This window comes from Dromaius novaehollandiae, chromosome 9 (genome assembly GCF_036370855.1).
Source record: "Dromaius novaehollandiae isolate bDroNov1 chromosome 9, bDroNov1.hap1, whole genome shotgun sequence".
In the NCBI taxonomy this organism is placed as follows: Eukaryota; Metazoa; Chordata; class Aves; order Casuariiformes; family Dromaiidae; genus Dromaius; species Dromaius novaehollandiae.
Window position 1 is genome coordinate 28,559,568 of NC_088106.1, and position 23,840 is coordinate 28,583,407.

A 23,840-nucleotide genomic window follows, 5' to 3' on the forward strand; every position below is an offset into this window, starting at 1 on the left:
CCTCCTCCCTCCTGGCCCGGCCTCCTCCCTCCTGGCCCGGCCTCCCTCCTGGCCCGGCCTCCCTCCTGGCCCGGCCTCCTCCCTCCTGGCCCGGCCTCCCTCCTGGCCCGGCCTCCTCCCTCCTGGCCCGGCCTCCTCCCTCCTGGCCCGGCCTCCCTGCTTGCCCGACGAGCACGTCTCCGAGGTGGCCCCGGCGGCCCCGTGCCTGTCCCCTCGGCGCGGGCCTACACGGGCGGACGCGGCCGGCGGCACGCGGCGCAGCGGGGCGGTACGGCCTCGGCGGAGCAGGCCTCGGCCAGCCCTCGCTGGCAGCACGCCCGGCCTTGCCCCCGGCTCGTGCCCGGGCCGAGCGAAGCCGCGTCCCTGCCCCGGCCGGTGGGGGCCCAGGTGTGGGGCGCGCTGCGGGGTGGCGGGGCCGGGCGTGCAGCTGTGGGGCGACGGCCGGCTGCGACGCGCCCGGGTTGCCCTGCGGTGGGAGGCTCCGCGCGGGGCGCGAGGTCGGCGGCAACGCAAGCGGGGCGAGCGGCCGTCACCCCCGCACTGTCACGGCCCGCAGGGCCCCGACGCTGGCAGGGCTGACCTCCTACCGCAGCAAGGAGAAACGCGGCGATGAAACCGCAGGGCAGCACGGGGCCGTGCCGGGGCCAGCCGAGCGGCCCCGCGCCTCGTGGCAGCGGCACTGCGTGGGGCAGGGCGCGGAAGCGGGTGGAGCCGCGGCTCTCCGAAACGGTCGCTTCGGCTCCAGCTGCGTCCGCTGTGGCCGTGGTTCAGTGTCCCACAGCACGAGGACATGCGGGCCTGAGGAGAAGCACTGGTGGCAGAGAGGTACGCAGCCAAGGGGCAGGTCCGTGTCTGAGGCATGTTTCACGCTTTCGCGACTCCAGCGTGAGGAGGAGGATGTAGCTGTTGGATTATCGGCTGGCTCTAAGCGAGCGCCCTAGGATAGCCCCGATGGCAAAGCCGCACCTCAGCCCTTCCGACGCCTGCGCTGGGGACAGCAGTACCACCCCCTCAAGTGCAAACCTGGGGGTGCCCCGCCATCACACGTGCTCATCACTGTCTCACCCAGGAGCTTGTCCCCGGGGACCCCGTGCAGTGCTGCGGCTGGGGAAGCTACCAGCGCGGTCACCACCCCAGCCCCACGCCGTGACTCCTCCGCGTCGGAGAGGAAAGCACGGAGTTGAGACTCTTCTGGGGATGCGTGATCTCAATGCATGATAAAATGGTGCCATCTAGTTTAAAATGTGCTTCCAGGTGTCCTGTTTGTAAAATCACCCTCATCTTGTCGTTATCATGGGCCTGATGGGTGCGGTCAAAAATGGAGGATCTCAGACTGCTGCCTCCTCTGTAGAGGAAAGAGTCTTCCAGGCTGACAGCAGAAAAGAGACGAGGAGAGGGCAGAAGGCGTGCATGGAGTAGGGCAGCACTGACAGGAGGAGAGTGTCGGGTGTGTGAAAGTGTGTGTATAGGGTGTTTCGGTCTGCTGGGCAAAGGCGCGGTGCAGGGTGGGTTTCACACCCACAGTGCGGCAGGCTATGCGTGGGCGGTGGTGGCGGCAGCCGCTGTGGAGGGGCGACTGTGCTGAACCGGGGGGGAGTGCAAGATGTTTGGGCATGCACGGCAAGCGTACCGTGTAGGGAGCAGTTGGGGGGTATGGGGTGTTGCATGAGTGTGCGCGGGCTGTTGTGAAGGGGGCGGCTGTGGGGCTGGGTGCTGTAGCGGGGGCAGCAGAGGGTATTTGCGTGCACAGGGTAGGGTTGGGGGGGTGTGAGTGTGCGCGGGCTGTTGTGAAGGGGGCGGCTGTGGGTGCTGTAGCGGGGGCAGCAGAGGGTATTTGGGTGTGCGGGGTTGGGTTGGGGGGTGCGAGTGTACGCGGGCTGTTGTGAAGGGGGCGGCTGTGGGGCTGGGTGCTGGAGCAGGGGCAGCAGAGGGTATTTGGGTGTGCGGGGTCGGGTGGAGGGGTGCGAGTGTGCGCAGGCTGTTGTGAAGGGGGCGGCTGTGGGGCTGGCTGTTGCCTACGGCCATACCACCCTGAGAACGCCCGATCTCGTCTGATCTCGGAAGCTAAGCAGGGTCGGGCCCGGTTAGTACTTGGATGGGAGACCGCCTGGGAATACTGGGTGCTGTAGGCTTTTGCCTTTGGCTGACGCCAGGGGGGGCAGCCGTCCCGTGGCGGGGGTCGTTTTTGGGCGAGTGTGCTGGAGCGGGGGCAGCGGAGGGTGTTTGGGTGTGCGGGGTTGGGTTGGGGGGTATGGGGTGTTGCACAAGTGTGCGCGGGCTGTTGTGAAGGGGGCGGCTGTGGGGCTAAGTGCTGTAGCGGGGGCAACAGAGGGTATTTGGGTGTGCGGGGTCGGGTGGAGGGGTGCGAGTGTGCTCAGGCTGTTGTGAAGGGGGCGGCTGTGGGGCTAGGTGCTGTAGCGGGGGCAGCAGAGAGTGTTTGGGTGTGCGGGGTCAGGTTGGGGGGTGTGAGTGTTCGCACGCTGTTGTTAAGGGGGCAGCTGTGGGGCTGGGTGCTGGAGCAGGGGCAGCAGAGGGTGTTTGGGTGTACGGGGTCGGGTTGGGGGGTGCGAGTGTGCGCGGGCTGTTGTGAAGGGGGCAGCTGTGGGGCTGGGTGCTGGAACAGGGGCAGCAGAGGGTATTTGGGTGTGCGGGGTCGGGTTGGGGGGTGCGAGTGTGCGCGGGCTGTTGTGAAGGGGGCGGCTGTGGGGCTGGGTGCTGGAGCAGGGGCAGCAGAGGGTATTTGGGTGTGCGGGGTCGGGTGGAGGGGTGCGAGTGTGCGCAGGCTGTTGTGAAGGGGGCGGCTGTGGGGCTGGCTGTTGCCTACGGCCATACCACCCTGAGAACGCCCGATCTCGTCTGATCTCGGAAGCTAAGCAGGGTCGGGCCCGGTTAGTACTTGGATGGGAGACCGCCTGGGAATACCGGGTGCTGTAGGCTTTTGCCTTTGGCTGACGCCAGGGGGGGCAGCCGTCCCGTGGCGGGGGTCGTTTTTGGGCGAGTGTGCTGGAGCGGGGGCAGCGGAGGGTGTTTGGGTGTGCGGGGTCAGGTTGGGGGGTATGGGGTGTTGCACAAGTGTGTGCGGGCTGTTGTGAAGGGGGCGGCTGTGGGGCTAGGTGCTGTAGCGGGGGCAGCAGAGGGTGTTTGGGTGTGCGGGGTCGGGTTTGGGGGTGTGAGTGTGCGCAGGCTGTTGTGAAGGGGGCGGCTGTGGGGCTGGCTGCTGGAGCAGGGGCAGCAGAGGGTATTTGGGTGTGCGGGGTGAGGTTGGGGAGTGCGAGTGTGCGCAGGCTGTTGTGAAGGGGGCGGCTGTGGGGCTGGGTGCTGGAGTTGTGGCAGCAGAGGGTGTTTGGGTGTGCGGGGTTGGGTTGGGGGGTATGGGGTGTTGCAGAAGTGTGCGCAGGCTGTTGTGAAGGGGGCGGCTGTGGGGCTAGGTGCTGTAGCGGGGGCAGCAGAGGGTGTTTGGGTGTGCGGGGTCAGGTTGGGGGGTGTGAGTGTTCGCACGCTGTTGTTAAGGGGGCAGCTGTGGGGCTGGGTGCTGGAGCAGGGGCAGCAGAGGGTGTTTGAGTGTGCGGGGTCGGGTTCGGGGGTGCGAGTGTGTGCAGGCTGTTGTGAAGGGGGCGGCTGTGGGTGCTGTAGCGGGGGCAGCAGAGGGTATTTGGGTGTGCGGGGTTGGGTTGGGGGTGCGAGTGTGCGCGGGCTGTTGTGAAGGGGGCGGCTGTGGGGCTGGGTGCTGGAGCAGGGGCAGCAGAGGGTGTTTGGGTGTGCGGGGTCGGGTGGAGGGGTGCGAGTGTGCGCAGGCTGTTGTGAAGGGGGCGGCTGTGGGGCTGGCTGTTGCCTACGGCCATACCACCCTGAGAACGCCCGATCTCGTCTGATCTCGGAAGCTAAGCAGGGTCGGGCCCGGTTAGTACTTGGATGGGAGACCGCCTGGGAATACCGGGTGCTGTAGGCTTTTGCCTTTGGCTGACGCCAGGGGGGGCAGCCGTCCCGTGGCGGGGGTCGTTTTTGGGCGAGTGTGCTGGAGCGGGGGCAGCGGAGGGTGTTTGGGTGTGCGGGGTTGGGTTGGGGGGTATGGGGTGTTGCACAAGTGTGCGCGGGCTGTTGTGAAGGGGTTGGCTGTTGGGCTAAGTGCTGTAGCGGGGGCAACAGAGGGTATTTGGGTGTGCGGGGTCGGGTGGAGGGGTGCGAGTGTGCGCGGGCTGTTGTGAAGGGGGCGGCTGTGGGGCTAGGTGCTGTAGCGGAGGCAGCAGAGGGTTTTTGGGTGTGCAGGGTCGGGTTCGGGGGTGCGAGTGTGCGCGGGCTGTTGTGAAGGGGGCGGCTGTGGGGCTAAGTGCTGTAGCGGGGGCAGCAGAGGGTGTTTGGGTGTGCGGGGTCAGGTTGGGGGGTGTGAGTGTGCGCAGGCTGTTGTGAAGGGGGCAGCTGTGGGGCTGGGTGCTGGAGTTGTGGCAGCAGAGGGTATTTGGGTGTGCGGGGTCGGGTTGGGGGGTATGGGGTGTTGCACAAGTGTGTGCGGGTGTTGTGAAGGGGGCGGCTGTGGGGCTAGGTGCTGTAGCGGGGGCAGCAGAGGGTGTTTGGGTGTGCGGGGTCAGGTTGGGGGGTGTGAGTGTGCGCACGCTGTTGTGAAGGGGGCAGCTGTGGGGCTGGGTGCTGGAGTTGTGGCAGCAGAGGGTGTTTGGGTGTGCAGGGTCGGGTTGGGGGGTGCGAGTGTGCGCGGGCTGTTGTGAAGGGGGCGGCTGTGGGGCTAGGTGCTGTAGCGGGGGCAGCAGAGGGTGTTTGGGTGTACGGGGGTCGGGTTGGGGGGTGCAAGTGTGCGTGGGCTGTTGTGAAGGGGGCGGCTGTGGGGCTGGGTGCTGGAGCAGGGGCAGCAGAGGGTATTTGGGTGTGCGGGGTCGGGTGGAGGGGTGCGAGTGTGCTCAGGCTGTTGTGAAGGGGGCGGCTGTGGGGCTAGGTGCTGTAGCGGGGGCAGCAGAGAGTGTTTGGGTGTGCGGGGTCAGGTTGGGGGGTGTGAGTGTTCGCACGCTGTTGTTAAGGGGGCAGCTGTGGGGCTGGGTGCTGGAGCAGGGGCAGCAGAGGGTGTTTGGGTGTACGGGGTCGGGTTGGGGGGTGCGAGTGTGCGCGGGCTGTTGTGAAGGGGGCGGCTGTGGGGCTAGGTGCTGTAGCGGGGGCAGCAGAGAGTGTTTGGGTGTGCGGGGTCAGGTTGGGGGGTGTGAGTGTTCGCACGCTGTTGTTAAGGGGGCAGCTGTGGGGCTGGGTGCTGGAACAGGGGCAGCAGAGGGTATTTGGGTGTGCGGGGTCGGGTTGGGGGGTGCGAGTGTGCGCGGGCTGTTGTGAAGGGGGCAGCTGTGGGGCTGGGTGCTGGAGCAGGGGCAGCAGAGGGTATTTGGGTGTGCGGGGTTGGGTGGAGGGGTGCGAGTGTGCGCAGGCTGTTGTGAAGGGGGCGGCTGTGGGGCTGGCTGTTGCCTACGGCCATACCACCCTGAGAACGCCCGATCTCGTCTGATCTCGGAAGCTAAGCAGGGTCGGGCCCGGTTAGTACTTGGATGGGAGACCGCCTGGGAATACCGGGTGCTGTAGGCTTTTGCCTTTGGCTGACGCCAGGGGGGGCAGCCGTCCCGTGGCGGGGGTCGTTTTTGGGCGAGTGTGCTGGAGCGGGGGCAGCGGAGGGTGTTTGGGTGTGCGGGGTCAGGTTGGGGGGTATGGGGTGTTGCACAAGTGTGTGCGGGCTGTTGTGAAGGGGGCGGCTGTGGGGCTAGGTGCTGTAGCGGGGGCAGCAGAGGGTGTTTGGGTGTGCGGGGTCGGGTTTGGGGGTGTGAGTGTGCGCAGGCTGTTGTGAAGGGGGCGGCTGTGGGGCTGGGTGCTGGAGTTGTGGCAGCAGAGGGTGTTTGGGTGTGCGGGGTTGGGTTGGGGGGTATGGGGTGTTGCAGAAGTGTGCGCAGGCTGTTGTGAAGGGGGCGGCTGTGGGGCTAGGTGCTGTAGCGGGGGCAGCAGAGGGTGTTTGGGTGTGCGGGGTCAGGTTGGGGGGTGTGAGTGTTCGCACGCTGTTGTTAAGGGGGCAGCTGTGGGGCTGGGTGCTGGAGCAGGGGCAGCAGAGGGTATTTGGGTGTGCGGGGTCGGGTTGGGGGGTGCGAGTGTGCGCAGGCTGTTGTGAAGGGGGCGGCTGTGGGGCTGGCTGTTGCCTACGGCCATACCACCCTGAGAACGCCCGATCTCGTCTGATCTCGGAAGCTAAGCAGGGTCGGGCCCGGTTAGTACTTGGATGGGAGACCGCCTGGGAATACCGGGTGCTGTAGGCTTTTGCCTTTGGCTGACGCCAGGGGGGGCAGCCGTCCCGTGGCGGGGGTCGTTTTTGGGCGAGTGTGCTGGAGCGGGGGCAGCGGAGGGTGTTTGGGTGTGCGGGGTCAGGTTGGGGGGTACGGGGTGTTGCACAAGTGTGTGCGGGCTGTTGTGAAGGGGGCGGCTGTGGGGCTAGGTGCTGGAGCAGCGGCAGCAGAGGGTGTTTGGGTGTGCAGGGTCGGATTGGAGGGTGCGAGTGTGCGCGGGCTGTTGTGAAGGGGGCGGCTGTGGGGCTGGGTGCTGGAACAGGGGCAGCAGAGGGTATTTGGGTGTGCAGGGTGAGGTTGGGGGGTGCGAGTGTGCGTGGGCTGTTGTGAAGGGGGCGGCTGTGGGGCTAAGTGCTGTAGCGGGGGCAGCAGAGGGTGTTTGGGTGTGCGGGGTCGGGTTGGGGGGTGTGAGTGTGCGCAGGCTGTTGTGAAGGGGGCGGCTGTGGGGCTAGGTGCTGTAGCGGGGGCAGCAGAGGGTGTTTGGGTGTACGGGGTCGGGTTGGGGGGTGCGAGTGTGCGCGGGCTGTTGTGAAGGGGGCGGCTGTGGGGCTGGGTGCTGTAGCAGGGGCAGCAGAGGGTGTTTGGGTGTGCGGGGTCGGGTGGAGGGGTGCGAGTGTGCGCAGGCTGTTGTGAAGGGGGCGGCTGTGGGGCTGGCTGTTGCCTACGGCCATACCACCCTGAGAACGCCCGATCTCGTCTGATCTCGGAAGCTAAGCAGGGTCGGGCCCGGTTAGTACTTGGATGGGAGACCGCCTGGGAATACCGGGTGCTGTAGGCTTTTGCCTTTGGCTGACGCCAGGGGGGGCAGCCGTCCCGTGGCGGGGGTCGTTTTTGGGCGAGTGTGCTGGAGCGGGGGCAGCGGAGGGTGTTTGGGTGTGCGGGGTCAGGTTGGGGGGTATGGGGTGTTGCACAAGTGTGTGCGGGCTGTTGTGAAGGGGGCGGCTGTGGGGCTAGGTGCTGTAGCGGGGGCAGCAGAGGGTGTTTGGGTGTGCGGGGTCGGGTTTGGGGGTGTGAGTGTGCGCAGGCTGTTGTGAAGGGGGCGGCTGTGGGGCTGGGTGCTGGAGTTGTGGCAGCAGAGGGTGTTTGGGTGTGCGGGGTTGGGTTGGGGGGTATGGGGTGTTGCAGAAGTGTGCGCAGGCTGTTGTGAAGGGGGCGGCTGTGGGGCTAGGTGCTGTAGCGGGGGCAGCAGAGGGTGTTTGGGTGTGCGGGGTCAGGTTGGGGGGTGTGAGTGTTCGCACGCTGTTGTTAAGGGGGCAGCTGTGGGGCTGGGTGCTGGAGCAGGGGCAGCAGAGGGTATTTGGGTGTGCGGGGTCCGGTTGGGGGGTGCGAGTGTGCGCAGGCTGTTGTGAAGGGGGCGGCTGTGGGGCTGGCTGTTGCCTACGGCCATACCACCCTGAGAACGCCCGATCTCGTCTGATCTCGGAAGCTAAGCAGGGTCGGGCCCGGTTAGTACTTGGATGGGAGACCGCCTGGGAATACCGGGTGCTGTAGGCTTTTGCCTTTGGCTGACGCCAGGGGGGGCAGCCGTCCCGTGGCGGGGGTCGTTTTTGGGCGAGTGTGCTGGAGCGGGGGCAGCGGAGGGTGTTTGGGTGTGCGGGGTCAGGTTGGGGGGTACGGGGTGTTGCACAAGTGTGTGCGGGCTGTTGTGAAGGGGGCGGCTGTGGGGCTAGGTGCTGGAGCAGCGGCAGCAGAGGGTGTTTGGGTGTGCAGGGTCGGATTGGAGGGTGCGAGTGTGCGCGGGCTGTTGTGAAGGGGGCGGCTGTGGGGCTGGGTGCTGGAACAGGGGCAGCAGAGGGTATTTGGGTGTGCAGGGTGAGGTTGGGGGGTGCGAGTGTGCGTGGGTTGTTGTGAAGGGGGCGGCTGTGGGGCTAAGTGCTGTAGCGGGGGCAGCAGAGGGTGTTTGGGTGTGCGGGGTCGGGTTGGGGGGTGTGAGTGTGCGCAGGCTGTTGTGAAGGGGGCGGCTGTGGGGCTAGGTGCTGTAGCGGGGGCAGCAGAGGGTGTTTGGGTGTACGGGGTCGGGTTGGGGGGTGCGAGTGTGCGCGGGCTGTTGTGAAGGGGGCGGCTGTGGGGCTGGGTGCTGTAGCAGGGGCAGCAGAGGGTGTTTGGGTGTGCGGGGTCGGGTGGAGGGGTGCGAGTGTGCGCAGGCTGTTGTGAAGGGGGCGGCTGTGGGGCTGGCTGTTGCCTACGGCCATACCACCCTGAGAACGCCCGATCTCGTCTGATCTCGGAAGCTAAGCAGGGTCGGGCCCGGTTAGTACTTGGATGGGAGACCGCCCGGGAATACCGGGTGCTGTAGGCTTTTGCCTTTGGCTGACGCCAGGGGGGGCAGCCGTCCCGTGGCGGGGGTCGTTTTTGGGCGAGTGTGCTGGAGCGGGGGCAGCAGAGGGTGTTTGGGTGTGCGGGGTTGGGTTGGGGGGTATGGGGTGTTGCACAAGTGTGCGCGGGCTGTTGTGAAGGGGTTGGCTGTGGGGCTAAGTGCTGTAGCGGGGGCAACAGAGGGTATTTGGGTGTGCGGGGTCGGGTGGAGGGGTGCGAGTGTGCGCGGGCTGTTGTGAAGGGGGCGGCTGTGGGGCTAGGTGCTGTAGCGGAGGCAGCAGAGGGTTTTTGGGTGTGCAGGGTCGGGTTCGGGGGTGCGAGTGTGCGCGGGCTGTTGTGAAGGGGGCGGTTGTGGGGCTAAGTGCTGTAGCGGGGGCAGCAGAGGGTGTTTGGGTGTGCGGGGTCAGGTTGGGGGGTGTGAGTGTGCGCAGGCTGTTGTGAAGGGGGCAGCTGTGGGGCTGGGTGCTGGAGTTGTGGCAGCAGAGGGTATTTGGGTGTGCGGGGTCGGGTTGGGGGGTATGGGGTGTTGCACAAGTGTGTGCGGGTGTTGTGAAGGGGGCGGCTGTGGGGCTAGGTGCTGTAGCGGGGGCAGCAGAGGGTGTTTGGGTGTGCGGGGTCAGGTTGGGGGGTGTGAGTGTGCGCACGCTGTTGTGAAGGGGGCAGCTGTGGGGCTGGGTGCTGGAGTTGTGGCAGCAGAGGGTGTTTGGGTGTGCAGGGTGAGGTTGGGGGGTGCGAGTGTGCGCGGGCTGTTGTGAAGGGGGCGGCTGTGGGGCTAGGTGCTGTAGCGGGGGCAGCAGAGGGTGTTTGGGTGTACGGGGGTCGGGTTGGGGGGTGCAAGTGTGCGTGGGCTGTTGTGAAGGGGGCGGCTGTGGGGCTGGGTGCTGGAGCAGGGGCAGCAGAGGGTATTTGGGTGTGCGGGGTCGGGTGGAGGGGTGCGAGTGTGCTCAGGCTGTTGTGAAGGGGGCGGCTGTGGGGCTAGGTGCTGTAGCGGGGGCAGCAGAGAGTGTTTGGGTGTGCGGGGTCAGGTTGGGGGGTGTGAGTGTTCGCACGCTGTTGTTAAGGGGGCAGCTGTGGGGCTGGGTGCTGGAGCAGGGGCAGCAGAGGGTATTTGGGTGTGCGGGGTCGGGTGGAGGGGTGCGAGTGTGCGCAGGCTGTTGTGAAGGGGGCGGCTGTGGGGCTGGCTGTTGCCTACGGCCATACCACCCTGAGAACGCCCGATCTCGTCTGATCTTGGAAGCTAAGCAGGGTCGGGCCCGGTTAGTACTTGGATGGGAGACCGCCTGGGAATACCGGGTGCTGTAGGCTTTTGCCTTTGGCTGACGCCAGGGGGGGCAGCCGTCCCGTGGCGGGGGTCGTTTTTGGGCGAGTGTGCTGGAGCGGGGGCAGCGGAGGGTGTTTGGGTGTGCGGGGTCAGGTTGGGGGGTACGGGGTGTTGCACAAGTGTGTGCGGGCTGTTGTGAAGGGGGCGGCTGTGGGGCTAGGTGCTGTAGCGGGGGCAGCAGAGGGTGTTTGGGTGTGCGGGGTCGGGTTTGGGGGTGTGAGTGTGCGCAGGCTGTTGTGAAGGGGGCGGCTGTGGGGCTGGCTGCTGGAGCAGGGGCAGCAGAGGGTATTTGGGTGTGCGGGGTGAGGTTGGGGAGTGCGAGTGTGCGCAGGCTGTTGTGAAGGGGGCGGCTGTGGGGCTGGGTGCTGGAGTTGTGGCAGCAGAGGGTGTTTGGGTGTGCGGGGTTGGGTTGGGGGGTATGGGGTGTTGCAGAAGTGTGCGCAGGCTGTTGTGAAGGGGGCGGCTGTGGGGCTAGGTGCTGTAGCGGGGGCAGCAGAGGGTGTTTGGGTGTGCGGGGTCAGGTTGGGGGGTGTGAGTGTTCGCACGCTGTTGTTAAGGGGGCAGCTGTGGGGCTGGGTGCTGGAGCAGGGGCAGCAGAGGGTGTTTGAGTGTGCGGGGTCGGGTTCGGGGGTGCGAGTGTGTGCGGGCTGTTGTGAAGGGGGCGGCTGTGGGTGCTGTAGCGGGGGCAGCAGAGGGTATTTGGGTGTGCGGGGTTGGGTTGGGGGGTGCGAGTGTGCGCGGGCTGTTGTGAAGGGGGCGGCTGTGGGGCTGGGTGCTGGAGCAGGGGCAGCAGAGGGTGTTTGGGTGTGCGGGGTCGGGTTGGGGGGTGTGAGTGTGCGCAGGCTGTTGTGAAGGGGGCGGCTGTGGGGCTAGGTGCTGTAGCGGGGGCAGCAGAGGGTGTTTGGGTGTACGGGGTCGGGTTGGGGGGTGCGAGTGTGCGCGGGCTGTTGTGAAGGGGGCGGCTGTGGGGCTGGGTGCTGTAGCAGGGGCAGCAGAGGGTGTTTGGGTGTGCGGGGTCGGGTGGAGGGGTGCGAGTGTGCGCAGGCTGTTGTGAAGGGGGCGGCTGTGGGGCTGGCTGTTGCCTACGGCCATACCACCCTGAGAACGCCCGATCTCGTCTGATCTCGGAAGCTAAGCAGGGTCGGGCCCGGTTAGTACTTGGATGGGAGACCGCCTGGGAATACCGGGTGCTGTAGGCTTTTGCCTTTGGCTGACGCCAGGGGGGGCAGCCGTCCCGTGGCGGGGGTCGTTTTTGGGCGAGTGTGCTGGAGCGGGGGCAGCAGAGGGTGTTTGGGTGTGCGGGGTTGGGTTGGGGGGTATGGGGTGTTGCACAAGTGTGCGCGGGCTGTTGTGAAGGGGTTGGCTGTGGGGCTAAGTGCTGTAGCGGGGGCAACAGAGGGTATTTGGGTGTGCGGGGTCGGGTGGAGGGGTGCGAGTGTGCGCGGGCTGTTGTGAAGGGGGCGGCTGTGGGGCTAGGTGCTGTAGCGGAGGCAGCAGAGGGTTTTTGGGTGTGCAGGGTCGGGTTCGGGGGTGCGAGTGTGCGCGGGCTGTTGTGAAGGGGGCGGTTGTGGGGCTAAGTGCTGTAGCGGGGGCAGCAGAGGGTGTTTGGGTGTGCGGGGTCAGGTTGGGGGGTGTGAGTGTGCGCAGGCTGTTGTGAAGGGGGCAGCTGTGGGGCTGGGTGCTGGAGTTGTGGCAGCAGAGGGTATTTGGGTGTGCGGGGTCGGGTTGGGGGGTATGGGGTGTTGCACAAGTGTGTGCGGGTGTTGTGAAGGGGGCGGCTGTGGGGCTAGGTGCTGTAGCGGGGGCAGCAGAGGGTGTTTGGGTGTGCGGGGTCAGGTTGGGGGGTGTGAGTGTGCGCACGCTGTTGTGAAGGGGGCAGCTGTGGGGCTGGGTGCTGGAGTTGTGGCAGCAGAGGGTGTTTGGGTGTGCAGGGTGAGGTTGGGGGGTGCGAGTGTGCGCGGGCTGTTGTGAAGGGGGCGGCTGTGGGGCTAGGTGCTGTAGCGGGGGCAGCAGAGGGTGTTTGGGTGTACGGGGGTCGGGTTGGGGGGTGCAAGTGTGCGTGGGCTGTTGTGAAGGGGGCGGCTGTGGGGCTGGGTGCTGGAGCAGGGGCAGCAGAGGGTATTTGGGTGTGCGGGGTCGGGTGGAGGGGTGCGAGTGTGCTCAGGCTGTTGTGAAGGGGGCGGCTGTGGGGCTAGGTGCTGTAGCGGGGGCAGCAGAGAGTGTTTGGGTGTGCGGGGTCAGGTTGGGGGGTGTGAGTGTTCGCACGCTGTTGTTAAGGGGGCAGCTGTGGGGCTGGGTGCTGGAGCAGGGGCAGCAGAGGGTATTTGGGTGTGCGGGGTCGGGTGGAGGGGTGCGAGTGTGCGCAGGCTGTTGTGAAGGGGGCGGCTGTGGGGCTGGCTGTTGCCTACGGCCATACCACCCTGAGAACGCCCGATCTCGTCTGATCTCGGAAGCTAAGCAGGGTCGGGCCCGGTTAGTACTTGGATGGGAGACCGCCTGGGAATACCGGGTGCTGTAGGCTTTTGCCTTTGGCTGACGCCAGGGGGGGCAGCCGTCCCGTGGCGGGGGTCGTTTTTGGGCGAGTGTGCTGGAGCGGGGGCAGCGGAGGGTGTTTGGGTGTGCGGGGTCAGGTTGGGGGGTATGGGGTGTTGCACAAGTGTGTGCGGGCTGTTGTGAAGGGGGCGGCTGTGGGGCTAGGTGCTGTAGCGGGGGCAGCAGAGGGTGTTTGGGTGTGCGGGGTCGGGTTTGGGGGTGTGAGTGTGCGCAGGCTGTTGTGAAGGGGGCGGCTGTGGGGCTGGCTGCTGGAGCAGGGGCAGCAGAGGGTATTTGGGTGTGCGGGGTGAGGTTGGGGAGTGCGAGTGTGCGCAGGCTGTTGTGAAGGGGGCGGCTGTGGGGCTGGGTGCTGGAGTTGTGGCAGCAGAGGGTGTTTGGGTGTGCGGGGTTGGGTTGGGGGGTATGGGGTGTTGCAGAAGTGTGCGCAGGCTGTTGTGAAGGGGGCGGCTGTGGGGCTAGGTGCTGTAGCGGGGGCAGCAGAGGGTGTTTGGGTGTGCGGGGTCAGGTTGGGGGGTGTGAGTGTTCGCACGCTGTTGTTAAGGGGGCAGCTGTGGGGCTGGGTGCTGGAGCAGGGGCAGCAGAGGGTGTTTGAGTGTGCGGGGTCGGGTTCGGGGGTGCGAGTGTGTGCGGGCTGTTGTGAAGGGGGCGGCTGTGGGTGCTGTAGCGGGGGCAGCAGAGGGTATTTGGGTGTGCGGGGTTGGGTTGGGGGGTGCGAGTGTGCGCACGCTGTTGTGAAGGGGGCGGCTGTGGGGCTGGGTGCTGGAGCAGGGGCAGCAGAGGGTATTTGGGTGTGCGGGGTCGGGTGGAGGGGTGCGAGTGTGCGCAGGCTGTTGTGAAGGGGGCGGCTGTGGGGCTGGCTGTTGCCTACGGCCATACCACCCTGAGAACGCCCGATCTCGTCTGATCTTGGAAGCTAAGCAGGGTCGGGCCCGGTTAGTACTTGGATGGGAGACCGCCTGGGAATACCGGGTGCTGTAGGCTTTTGCCTTTGGCTGACGCCAGGGGGGGCAGCCGTCCCGTGGCGGGGGTCGTTTTTGGGCGAGTGTGCTGGAGCGGGGGCAGCGGAGGGTGTTTGGGTGTGCGGGGTCAGGTTGGGGGGTACGGGGTGTTGCACAAGTGTGTGCGGGCTGTTGTGAAGGGGGCGGCTGTGGGGCTGGGTGCTGGAGCGGGGGCAGCAGAGGGTGTTTGGGTGTGCAGGGTCGGATTGGGGGGTGCGAGTGTGCGCGGGCTGTTGTGAAGGGGGCAGCTGTGGGGCTGGGTGCTGGAGTTGTGGCAGCAGAGGGTGTTTGGGTGTACGGGGTCGGGTTGGGGGGTGCGAGTGTGCGCAGGCTGTTGTGAAGGGGGCGGCTGTGGGGCTGGGTGCTGGAGCAGGTGCAGCAGAGGGTGTTTGGGTGTGCGGGGTCAGGTTGGGGGGTGTGAGTGTGCGCAGGCTGTTGTGAAGGGGGCGGCTGTGGGGCTAAGTGCTGTAGCGGGGGCAGCAGAGGGTGTTTGGGTGTGCGGGGTCAGGTTGGGGGGTGTGAGTGTGTGCGGGCTGTTGTGAAGGGGGCGGCTGTGGGGCTGGGTGCTGGAGTTGTGGCAGCAGAGGGTGTTTGAGTGTGCGGGGTCGGGTTCGGGGGTGCGAGTGTGTGCGGGCTGTTGTGAAGGGGGCGGCTGTGGGTGCTGTAGCGGGGGCAGCAGAGGGTATTTGGGTGTGCGGGGTTGGGTTGGGGGGTGCGAGTGTGCGCGGGCTGTTGTGAAGGGGGCGGCTGTGGGGCTAGGTGCTGTAGCGGGGGCAGCAGAGGGTATTTGGGTGTGTGGGGTCGGGTTGGGGGGTATGGGGTGTTGCACAAGCGTGTGCGGGCTGTTGTGAAGGGGCGGCTGTGGGGCTAGGTGCTGTAGTGGGGGCAGCAGAGGGTGTTTGGGTGTGCGGGGTCAGGTTGGGGCGTGTCAGTGTGCGCAGGCTGTTGTGAAGGGGGCGGCTGTGGGGTTAGGTGCTGGAGCAGCGGTAGCAGAGGGTGTTTGGGTGTGCGGGGTCGGGTTGTGGGGTGCGAGTGTGCGCGGGCTGTTGTGAAGGGGGCGGCTGTGGGGCTAGGTGCTGTAGCGGGGGCAGCAGAGGGTGTTTGGGTGTGCGGGGTCAGGTTGGGGGGTGCGAGTGTGCGCAGGCTGTTGTGAAGGGGGCGGCTGTGGGGCTGGCTGTTGCCTACGGCCATACCACCCTGAGAACGCCCGATCTCGTCTGATCTTGGAAGCTAAGCAGGGTCGGGCCCGGTTAGTACTTGGATGGGAGACCGCCTGGGAATACCGGGTGCTGTAGGCTTTTGCCTTTGGCTGACGCCAGGGGGGGCAGCCGTCCCGTGGCGGGGGTCGTTTTTGGGCGAGTGTGCTGGAGCGGGGGCAGCGGAGGGTGTTTGGGTGTGCGGGGTCAGGTTGGGGGGTACGGGGTGTTGCACAAGTGTGTGCGGGCTGTTGTGAAGGGGGCGGCTGTGGGGCTGGGTGCTGGAGCGGGGGCAGCAGAGGGTGTTTGGGTGTGCAGGGTCGGATTGGGGGGTGCGAGTGTGCGCGGGCTGTTGTGAAGGGGGCAGCTGTGGGGCTGGGTGCTGGAGTTGTGGCAGCAGAGGGTGTTTGGGTGTACGGGGTCGGGTTGGGGGGTGCGAGTGTGCGCAGGCTGTTGTGAAGGGGGCGGCTGTGGGGCTGGGTGCTGGAGCAGGTGCAGCAGAGGGTGTTTGGGTGTGCGGGGTCAGGTTGGGGGGTGTGAGTGTGCGCAGGCTGTTGTGAAGGGGGCGGCTGTGGGGCTAAGTGCTGTAGCGGGGGCAGCAGAGGGTGTTTGGGTGTGCGGGGTCAGGTTGGGGGGTGTGAGTGTGTGCGGGCTGTTGTGAAGGGGGCGGCTGTGGGGCTGGGTGCTGGAGTTGTGGCAGCAGAGGGTGTTTGAGTGTGCGGGGTCGGGTTCGGGGGTGCGAGTGTGTGCGGGCTGTTGTGAAGGGGGCGGCTGTGGGTGCTGTAGCGGGGGCAGCAGAGGGTATTTGGGTGTGCGGGGTTGGGTTGGGGGGTGCGAGTGTGCGCGGGCTGTTGTGAAGGGGGCGGCTGTGGGGCTAGGTGCTGTAGCGGGGGCAGCAGAGGGTATTTGGGTGTGTGGGGTCGGGTTGGGGGGTATGGGGTGTTGCACAAGCGTGTGCGGGCTGTTGTGAAGGGGCGGCTGTGGGGCTAGGTGCTGTAGTGGGGGCAGCAGAGGGTGTTTGGGTGTGCGGGGTCAGGTTGGGGCGTGTCAGTGTGCGCAGGCTGTTGTGAAGGGGGCGGCTGTGGGGTTAGGTGCTGGAGCAGCGGTAGCAGAGGGTGTTTGGGTGTGCGGGGTCGGGTTGTGGGGTGCGAGTGTGCGCGGGCTGTTGTGAAGGGGGCGGCTGTGGGGCTAGGTGCTGTAGCGGGGGCAGCAGAGGGTGTTTGGGTGTGCGGGGTCAGGTTGGGGGGTGTGAGTGTTCGCACGCTGTTGTTAAGGGGGCAGCTGTGGGGCTGGGTGCTGGAGCAGGGGCAGCAGAGGGTATTTGGGTGTGCGGGGTCGGGTGGAGGGGTGCGAGTGTGCGCAGGCTGTTGTGAAGGGGGCGGCTGTGGGGCTGGCTGTTGCCTACGGCCATACCACCCTGAGAACGCCCGATCTCGTCTGATCTCGGAAGCTAAGCAGGGTCGGGCCCGGTTAGTACTTGGATGGGAGACCGCCTGGGAATACCGGGTGCTGTAGGCTTTTGCCTTTGGCTGACGCCAGGGGGGGCAGCCGTCCCGTGGCGGGGGTCGTTTTTGGGCGAGTGTGCTGGAGCGGGGGCAGCGGAGGGTGTTTGGGTGTGCGGGGTCAGGTTGGGGGGTATGGGGTGTTGCACAAGTGTGTGCGGGCTGTTGTGAAGGGGGCGGCTGTGGGGCTGGGTGCTGGAGCAGGGGCAGCAGAGGGTGTTTGGGTGTACGGGGTCGGGTTCGGGGGTGCGAGTGTGCGCGGGCTGTTGTGAAGGGGGCGGCTGTGGGGCTGGGTGCTGGAGCGGGGGCAGCGGAGGGTGTTTGGGTGTGCGGGGTCAGGTTGGGGGGTGTGAGTGTGCGCAGGCTGTTGTGAAGGGGGCGGCTGTGGGGCTAAGTGCTGTAGCGGGGGCAGCAGAGGGTGTTTGGGTGTGCGGGGTCAGGTTGGGGGGTGTGAGTGTGCGCAGGCTGTTGTGAAGGGGGCAGCTGTGGGGCTGGGTGCTGGAGTTGTGGCAGCAGAGGGTATTTGGGTGTGCGGGGTCGGGTTGGGGGGTATGGGGTGTTGCACAAGTGTGTGCGGGTGTTGTGAAGGGGGCGGCTGTGGGGCTAGGTGCTGTAGCGGGGGCAGCAGAGGGTGTTTGGGTGTGCGGGGTCAGGTTGGGGGGTGTGAGTGTGCGCACGCTGTTGTGAAGGGGGCAGCTGTGGGGCTGGGTGCTGGAGTTGTGGCAGCAGAGGGTGTTTGGGTGTGCAGGGTGAGGTTGGGGGGTGCGAGTGTGCGCGGGCTGTTGTGAAGGGGGCGGCTGTGGGGCTAGGTGCTGTAGCGGGGGCAGCAGAGGGTGTTTGGGTGTACGGGGGTCGGGTTGGGGGGTGCAAGTGTGCGTGGGCTGTTGTGAAGGGGGCGGCTGTGGGGCTGGGTGCTGGAGCAGGGGCAGCAGAGGGTATTTGGGTGTGCGGGGTCGGGTGGAGGGGTGCGAGTGTGCTCAGGCTGTTGTGAAGGGGGCGGCTGTGGGGCTAGGTGCTGTAGCGGGGGCAGCAGAGAGTGTTTGGGTGTGCGGGGTCAGGTTGGGGGGTGTGAGTGTTCGCACGCTGTTGTTAAGGGGGCAGCTGTGGGGCTGGGTGCTGGAGCAGGGGCAGCAGAGGGTATTTGGGTGTGCGGGGTCGGGTGGAGGGGTGCGAGTGTGCGCAGGCTGTTGTGAAGGGGGCGGCTGTGGGGCTAGGTGCTGGAGCGGGGGCAGCAGAGGGTGTTTGGGTGTGCGGGGTCGGGTTGGGGGGTGCGAGTGTGCGCAGGCTGTTGTGAAGGGGGCGGCTGTGGGGCTGGCTGTTGCCTACGGCCATACCACCCTGAGAACGCCCGATCTCGTCTGATCTCGGAAGCTAAGCAGGGTCGGGCCCGGTTAGTACTTGGATGGGAGACCGCCTGGGAATACCGGGTGCTGTAGGCTTTTGCCTTTGGCTGACGCCAGGGGGGGCAGCCGTCCCGTGGCGGGGGTCGTTTTTGGGCGAGTGTGCTGGAGCGGGGGCAGCGGAGGGTGTTTGGGTGTGCGGGGTCAGGTTGGGGGGTACGGGGTGTTGCACAAGTGTGTGCGGGCTGTTGTGAAGGGGGCGGCTGTGGGGCTAGGTGCTGTAGCGGGGGCAGCAGAGGGTGTTTGGGTGTGCGGGGTCGGGTTTGGGGGTGTGAGTGTGCGCAGGCTGTTGTGAAGGGGGCGGCTGTGGGGCTGGCTGCTGGAGCAGGGGCAGCAGAGGGTATTTGGGTGTGCGGGGTGAGGTTGGGGAGTGCGAGTGTGCGCAGGCTGTTGTGAAGGGGGCGGCTGTGGGGCTGGGTGCTGGAGTTGTGGCAGCAGAGGGTGTTTGGGTGTGCGGGGTTGGGTTGGGGGGTATGGGGTGTTGCAGAAGTGTGCGCAGGCTGTTGTGAAGGGGGCGGCTGTGGGGCTAGGTGCTGTAGCGGGGGCAGCAGAGGGTGTTTGGGTGTGCGGGGTCAGGTTGGGGGGTGTGAGTGTTCGCACGCTGTTGTTAAGGGGGCAGCTGTGGGGCTGGGTGCTGGAGCAGGGGCAGCAGAGGGTGTTTGAGTGTGCGGGGTCGGGTTCGGGGGTGCGAGTGTGTGCGGGCTGTTGTGAAGGGGGCGGCTGTGGGTGCTGTAGCGGGGGCAGCAGAGGGTATTTGGGTGTGCGGGGTTGGGTTGGGGGGTGCGAGTGTGCGCGGGCTGTTGTGAAGGGGGCGGCTGTGGGGCTGGGTGCTGGAGCAGGGGCAGCAGAGGGTATTTGGGTGTGCGGGGTCGGGTGGAGGGGTGCGAGTGTGCGCAGGCTGTTGTGAAGGGGGCGGCTGTGGGGCTGGCTGTTGCCTACGGCCATACCACCCTGAGAACGCCCGATCTCGTCTGATCTTGGAAGCTAAGCAGGGTCGGGCCCGGTTAGTACTTGGATGGGAGACCGCCTGGGAATACCGGGTGCTGTAGGCTTTTGCCTTTGGCTGACGCCAGGGGGGGCAGCCGTCCCGTGGCGGGGGTCGTTTTTGGGCGAGTGTGCTGGAGCGGGGGCAGCGGAGGGTGTTTGGGTGTGCGGGGTCAGGTTGGGGGGTACGGGGTGTTGCACAAGTGTGTGCGGGCTGTTGTGAAGGGGGCGGCTGTGGGGCTGGGTGCTGGAGCGGGGGCAGCAGAGGGTGTTTGGGTGTGCAGGGTGAGGTTGGGGGGTGCGAGTGTGCGCGGGCTGTTGTGAAGGGGGCAGCTGTGGGGCTGGGTGCTGGAGTTGTGGCAGCAGAGGGTGTTTGGGTGTACGGGGTCGGGTTGGGGGGTGCGAGTGTGCGCAGGCTGTTGTGAAGGGGGCGGCTGTGGGGCTGGGTGCTGGAGCAGGTGCAGCAGAGGGTGTTTGGGTGTGCGGGGTCAGGTTGGGGGGTGTGAGTGTGCGCAGGCTGTTGTGAAGGGGGCGGCTGTGGGGCTAAGTGCTGTAGCGGGGGCAGCAGAGGGTGTTTGGGTGTGCGGGGTCAGGTTGGGGGGTGTGAGTGTGTGCGGGCTGTTGTGAAGGGGGCGGCTGTGGGGCTGGGTGCTGGAGTTGTGGCAGCAGAGGGTGTTTGAGTGTGCGGGGTCGGGTTCGGGGGTGCGAGTGTGTGCGGGCTGTTGTGAAGGGGGCGGCTGTGGGTGCTGTAGCGGGGGCAGCAGAGGGTTTTTGGGTGTGCGGGGTTGGGTTGGGGGGTGCGAGTGTGCGCGGGCTGTTGTGAAGGGGGCGGCTGTGGGGCTAGGTGCTGTAGCGGGGGCAGCAGAGGGTATTTGGGTGTGTGGGGTCGGGTTGGGGGGTATGGGGTGTTGCACAAGCGTGTGCGGGCTGTTGTGAAGGGGCGGCTGTGGGGCTAGGTGCTGTAGTGGGGGCAGCAGAGGGTGTTTGGGTGTGCGGGGTCAGGTTGGGGCGTGTCAGTGTGCGCAGGCTGTTGTGAAGGGGGCGGCTGTGGGGTTAGGTGCTGGAGCAGCGGTAGCAGAGGGTGTTTGGGTGTGCGGGGTCGGGTTGTGGGGTGCGAGTGTGCGCGGGCTGTTGTGAAGGGGGCGGCTGTGGGGCTAGGTGCTGTAGCGGGGGCAGCAGAGGGTGTTTGGGTGTGCGGGGTCAGGTTGGGGGGTGTGAGTGTTCGCACGCTGTTGTTAAGGGGGCAGCTGTGGGGCTGGGTGCTGGAGCAGGGGCAGCAGAGGGTATTTGGGTGTGCGGGGTCGGGTGGAGGGGTGCGAGTGTGCGCAGGCTGTTGTGAAGGGGGCGGCTGTGGGGCTGGCTGTTGCCTACGGCCATACCACCCTGAGAACGCCCGATCTCGTCTGATCTCGGAAGCTAAGCAGGGTCGGGCCCGGTTAGTACTTGGATGGGAGACCGCCTGGGAATACCGGGTGCTGTAGGCTTTTGCCTTTGGCTGACGCCAGGGGGGGCAGCCGTCCCGTGGCGGGGGTCGTTTTTGGGCGAGTGTGCTGGAGCGGGGGCAGCGGAGGGTGTTTGGGTGTGCGGGGTCAGGTTGGGGGGTATGGGGTGTTGCACAAGTGTGTGCGGGCTGTTGTGAAGGGGGCGGCTGTGGGGCTAGGTGCTGTAGCGGGGGCAGCAGAGGGTGTTTGGGTGTGCGGGGTCAGGTTGGGGGCTGCGAGTGTGCGCGGGCTGTTGTGAAGGGGGCAGCTGTGGGACTGGGTGCTGGAGTTGTGGCAGCAGAGGGTGTTTGGGTGTGCGGGGTTGGGTTGGGGGGTATGGGGTGTTGCACAAGTGTGCGCAGGCTGTTGTGAAGGGGGCGGCTGTGGGGCTGGGTGCTGGAGCAGGGGCAGCAGAGGGTGTTTGGGTGTACGGGGTCGGGTTCGGGGGTGCGAGTGTGCGCGGGCTGTTGTGAAGGGGGCGGCTGTGGGGCTGGGTGCTGGAGCGGGGGCAGCGGAGGGTGTTTGGGTGTGCGGGGTCAGGTTGGGGGGTGTGAGTGTGCGCAGGCTGTTGTGAAGGGGGCGGCTGTGGGGCTAAGTGCTGTAGCGGGGGCAGCAGAGGGTGTTTGGGTGTGCGGGGTCAGGTTGGGGGGTGCGAGTGTGCGCGGGCTGTTGTGAAGGGGGCGGCTGTGGGGCTGGGTGCTGGAGCGGGGGCAGCGGAGGGTGTTTGGGTGTGCGGGGTCAGGTTGGGGGGTATGGGGTGTTGCACAAGTGTGCGCGGGCTGTTGTGAAGGGGGCGGCTGTGGGGCTAGGTGCTGGAGCAGCGGCAGCAGAGGGTGTTTGGGTGTACGGGGTCAGGTTGGGGGGTGTGAGTGTTCGCACGCTGTTGTTAAGGGGGCAGCTGTGGGGCTGGGTGCTGGAGCAGGGGCAGCAGAGGGTATTTGGGTGTGCGGGGTCGGGTGGAGGGGTGCGAGTGTGCGCAGGCTGTTGTGAAGGGGGCGGCTGTGGGGCTGGCTGTTGCCTACGGCCATACCACCCTGAGAACGCCCGATCTCGTCTGATCTCGGAAGCTAAGCAGGGTCGGGCCCGGTTAGTACTTGGATGGGAGACCGCCTGGGAATACCGGGTGCTGTAGGCTTTTGCCTTTGGCTGACGCCAGGGGGGGCAGCCGTCCCGTGGCGGGGGTCGTTTTTGGGCGAGTGTGCTGGAGCGGGGGCAGCGGAGGGTGTTTGGGTGTGCGGGGTCAGGTTGGGGGGTATGGGGTGTTGCACAAGTGTGTGCGGGCTGTTGTGAAGGGGGCGGCTGTGGGGCTAGGTGCTGGAGCGGGGGCAGCAGAGGGTGTTTGGGTGTGCGGGGTCAGGTTGGGGGGTGCGAGTGTGCGCGGGCTGTTGTGAAGGGGGCGGCTGTGGGGCTGGGTGCTGGAGTTGTGGCAGCAGAGGGTGTTTGGGTGTGCGGGGTTGGGTTGGGGGGTATGGGGTGTTGCACAAGTGTGTGCGGGCTGTTGTGAAGGGGGCGGCTGTGGGGCTAGGTGCTGGAGCAGGGGCAGCAGAGGGTGTTTGGGTGTGCAGGGTCGGGTTGGGGGGTGCGAGTGTGCGCGGGCTGTTGTTAAGGGGGCAGCTGTGGGGCTGGGTGCTGGAGTTGTGGCAGCACAGGGTGTTTGGGTGTGCGGGGTCAGGTTGGGGGGTATGGGGTGTTGCACAAGTGTGCGCGGGCTGTTGTGAAGGGGGCGGCTGTGGGGCTGGGTGCTGGAGTTGTGGCAGCAGAGGGTGTTTGGGTGTACGGGGTTGGGTTGGGGGGTATGGGGTGTTGCACAAGTGTGCGCAGGCTGTTGTGAAGGGGGCGGCTGTGGGGCTAGGTGCTGGAGCGGGGGCAGCAGAGGGTGTTTGGGTGTACGGGGTCAGGTTGGGGGGTGTGAGTGTTCGCACGCTGTTGTTAAGGGGGCAGCTGTGGGGCTGGGTGCTGGAGCAGGGGCAGCAGAGGGTATTTGGGTGTGCGGGGTCGGGTGGAGGGGTGCGAGTGTGCTCAGGCTGTTGTGAAGGGGGCGGCTGTGGGGCTAGGTGCTGTAGCGGGGGCAGCAGAGGGTGTTTGGGTGTGCGGGGTCGGGTGGAGGGGTGCGAGTGTGCTCAGGCTGTTGTGAAGGGGGCGGCTGTGGGGCTGGCTGTTGCCTACGGCCATACCACCCTGAGAACGCCCGATCTCGTCTGATCTCGGAAGCTAAGCAGGGTCGGGCCCGGTTAGTGCTTGGATGGGAGACCGCCTGGGAATACCGGGTGCTGTAGGCTTTTGCCTTTGGCTGACGCCAGGGGGGGCAGCCGTCCCGTGGCGGGGGTCGTTCTTGGGCGAGTGTGCTGGAGCGGGGGCAGCGGAGGGTGTTTGGGTGTGCGGGGTCAGGTTGGGGGGTATGGGGTGTTGCACAAGTGTGTGCGGGCTGTTGTGAAGGGGGCGGCTGTGGGGCTAGGTGCTGTAGCGGGGGCAGCAGAGGGTGTTTGGGTGTACGGGGTTGGGTTGGGGGGTATGGGGTGTTGCACAAGTGTGTGCGGGCTGTTGTGAAGGGGGCGGCTGTGGGGCTGGGTGCAGGAGCGGGGGCAGCAGAGGGTGTTTGGGTGTGCGGGGTCAGGTTGGGGGAGTTCGAGTGTGCGCGGGCTGTTGTGAAGGGGGCGGCTGTGGGGCTAAGTGCTGTAGCGGGGGCAGCAGAGTGTGTTTGGGTGTGCAGGGGCAGGTTGGGGGGTGTGAGTGTTCGCACGCTGTTGTTAAGGGGGCGGCTGTGGGGCTGGGTGCTGGAGCAGGGGCAGCAGAGGGTATTTGGGTGTGCGGGGTCGGGTGGAGGGGTGCGAGTGTGCTCAGGCTGTTGTGAAGGGGGCGGCTGTGGGGCTAGGTGCTGTAGCGGGGGCAGCAGAGAGTGTTTGGGTGTGCGGGGTCAGGTTGGGGGGTGTGAGTGTTCGCACGCTGTTGTGAAGGGGGCGGCTGTGGGGCTGGGTGCTGGAGCAGGGGCAGCAGAGGGTATTTGGGTGTGCGGGGTCGGGTGGAGGGGTGCGAGTGTGCGCAGGCTGTTGTGAAGGGGGCGGCTGTGGGGCTGGCTGTTGCCTACGGCCATACCACCCTGAGAACGCCCGATCTCGTCTGATCTCGGAAGCTAAGCAGGGTCGGGCCCGGTTAGTACTTGGATGGGAGACCGCCTGGGAACACCGGGTGCTGTAGGCTTTTGCCTTTGGCTGACGCCAGGGGGGGCAGCCGTCCCGTGGCGGGGGTCGTTTTTGGGCGAGTGTGCTGGAGCGGGGGCAGCGGAGGGTGTTTGGGTGTGCGGGGTCAGGTTGGGGGGTACGGGGTGTTGCACAAGTGTGTGCGGGCTGTTGTGAAGGGGGCGGCTGTGGGGCTAGGTGCTGTAGCGGGGGCAGCAGAGGGTGTTTGGGTGTGCGGGGTCAGGTTGGGGGGTGCGAGTGTGCGCGGGCTGTTGTGAAGGGGGCAGCTGTGGGGCTGGGTGCTGGAGTTGTGGCAGCAGAGGGTGTTTGGGTGTACGGGGTTGGGTTGGGGGGTATGGGGTGTTGCACAAGTGTGTGCGGGCTGTTGTGAAGGGGGTACGCGGTGCGGCGGGCTCTGCGTGGGGAGTCTCGTGGAGGGGCGGGTGTGCTGTAGCGGGGGCAGCAGAGGGTTTTTGGGTGTGCGGGGTCAGGTTGGGGGGTGCGAGTGTGCGCGGGCTGTTGTGAAGGGGGCGGCTGTGGGGCTGGGTGCTGTAGCGGGGGCAGCAGAGGGTGTTTGGGTGTGCGGGGTCAGGTTG

At 66.7% G+C, this 23,840-nt stretch overlaps 20 non-coding genes across 20 annotated transcripts; all 20 read left to right on the forward strand.

Moving 5' to 3' along the window:
* The first annotated feature begins 2,013 nt into the window (after window positions 1–2,013).
* On the forward strand, window positions 2,014–2,132 carry LOC135329247 (5S ribosomal RNA). Its single transcript, XR_010390614.1, has one exon. It is a non-coding gene; the product is annotated as a 5S ribosomal RNA (ribosomal RNA).
* A 686-nt stretch (window positions 2,133–2,818) lies between these two features.
* On the forward strand, window positions 2,819–2,937 carry LOC135329291 (5S ribosomal RNA). The gene has a single exon (XR_010390658.1). It is a non-coding gene; the product is annotated as a 5S ribosomal RNA (ribosomal RNA).
* An 893-nt stretch (window positions 2,938–3,830) lies between these two features.
* LOC135329302 (5S ribosomal RNA) lies at window positions 3,831–3,949 on the forward strand. The gene has a single exon (XR_010390669.1). It is a non-coding gene; the product is annotated as a 5S ribosomal RNA (ribosomal RNA).
* Window positions 3,950–5,455: 1,506 nt separating this feature from the next.
* LOC135329313 (5S ribosomal RNA) lies at window positions 5,456–5,574 on the forward strand. Its single transcript, XR_010390680.1, has one exon. It is a non-coding gene; the product is annotated as a 5S ribosomal RNA (ribosomal RNA).
* Window positions 5,575–6,171: 597 nt separating this feature from the next.
* LOC135329324 (5S ribosomal RNA) lies at window positions 6,172–6,290 on the forward strand. Its single transcript, XR_010390691.1, has one exon. It is a non-coding gene; the product is annotated as a 5S ribosomal RNA (ribosomal RNA).
* Window positions 6,291–6,976: 686 nt separating this feature from the next.
* On the forward strand, window positions 6,977–7,095 carry LOC135329246 (5S ribosomal RNA). The gene has a single exon (XR_010390613.1). It is a non-coding gene; the product is annotated as a 5S ribosomal RNA (ribosomal RNA).
* A 597-nt stretch (window positions 7,096–7,692) lies between these two features.
* On the forward strand, window positions 7,693–7,811 carry LOC135329257 (5S ribosomal RNA). The gene has a single exon (XR_010390624.1). It is a non-coding gene; the product is annotated as a 5S ribosomal RNA (ribosomal RNA).
* Window positions 7,812–8,497: 686 nt separating this feature from the next.
* LOC135329241 (5S ribosomal RNA) lies at window positions 8,498–8,616 on the forward strand. Its single transcript, XR_010390608.1, has one exon. It is a non-coding gene; the product is annotated as a 5S ribosomal RNA (ribosomal RNA).
* Window positions 8,617–9,819: 1,203 nt separating this feature from the next.
* LOC135329252 (5S ribosomal RNA) lies at window positions 9,820–9,938 on the forward strand. The gene has a single exon (XR_010390619.1). It is a non-coding gene; the product is annotated as a 5S ribosomal RNA (ribosomal RNA).
* A 1,096-nt stretch (window positions 9,939–11,034) lies between these two features.
* LOC135329268 (5S ribosomal RNA) lies at window positions 11,035–11,153 on the forward strand. The gene has a single exon (XR_010390635.1). It is a non-coding gene; the product is annotated as a 5S ribosomal RNA (ribosomal RNA).
* A 1,203-nt stretch (window positions 11,154–12,356) lies between these two features.
* LOC135329279 (5S ribosomal RNA) lies at window positions 12,357–12,475 on the forward strand. Its single transcript, XR_010390646.1, has one exon. It is a non-coding gene; the product is annotated as a 5S ribosomal RNA (ribosomal RNA).
* Window positions 12,476–13,369: 894 nt separating this feature from the next.
* LOC135329253 (5S ribosomal RNA) lies at window positions 13,370–13,488 on the forward strand. The gene has a single exon (XR_010390620.1). It is a non-coding gene; the product is annotated as a 5S ribosomal RNA (ribosomal RNA).
* Window positions 13,489–14,684: 1,196 nt separating this feature from the next.
* Window positions 14,685–14,803, forward strand: LOC135329254 (5S ribosomal RNA). The gene has a single exon (XR_010390621.1). It is a non-coding gene; the product is annotated as a 5S ribosomal RNA (ribosomal RNA).
* A 1,297-nt stretch (window positions 14,804–16,100) lies between these two features.
* Window positions 16,101–16,219, forward strand: LOC135329285 (5S ribosomal RNA). Its single transcript, XR_010390652.1, has one exon. It is a non-coding gene; the product is annotated as a 5S ribosomal RNA (ribosomal RNA).
* A 1,304-nt stretch (window positions 16,220–17,523) lies between these two features.
* Window positions 17,524–17,642, forward strand: LOC135329286 (5S ribosomal RNA). Its single transcript, XR_010390653.1, has one exon. It is a non-coding gene; the product is annotated as a 5S ribosomal RNA (ribosomal RNA).
* Window positions 17,643–18,536: 894 nt separating this feature from the next.
* On the forward strand, window positions 18,537–18,655 carry LOC135329255 (5S ribosomal RNA). Its single transcript, XR_010390622.1, has one exon. It is a non-coding gene; the product is annotated as a 5S ribosomal RNA (ribosomal RNA).
* Window positions 18,656–19,952: 1,297 nt separating this feature from the next.
* Window positions 19,953–20,071, forward strand: LOC135329287 (5S ribosomal RNA). The gene has a single exon (XR_010390654.1). It is a non-coding gene; the product is annotated as a 5S ribosomal RNA (ribosomal RNA).
* A 1,013-nt stretch (window positions 20,072–21,084) lies between these two features.
* Window positions 21,085–21,203, forward strand: LOC135329288 (5S ribosomal RNA). The gene has a single exon (XR_010390655.1). It is a non-coding gene; the product is annotated as a 5S ribosomal RNA (ribosomal RNA).
* Window positions 21,204–22,228: 1,025 nt separating this feature from the next.
* On the forward strand, window positions 22,229–22,347 carry LOC135329262 (5S ribosomal RNA). The gene has a single exon (XR_010390629.1). It is a non-coding gene; the product is annotated as a 5S ribosomal RNA (ribosomal RNA).
* Window positions 22,348–23,147: 800 nt separating this feature from the next.
* On the forward strand, window positions 23,148–23,266 carry LOC135329329 (5S ribosomal RNA). Its single transcript, XR_010390696.1, has one exon. It is a non-coding gene; the product is annotated as a 5S ribosomal RNA (ribosomal RNA).
* The last annotated feature ends 574 nt before the right edge of the window (window positions 23,267–23,840 follow it).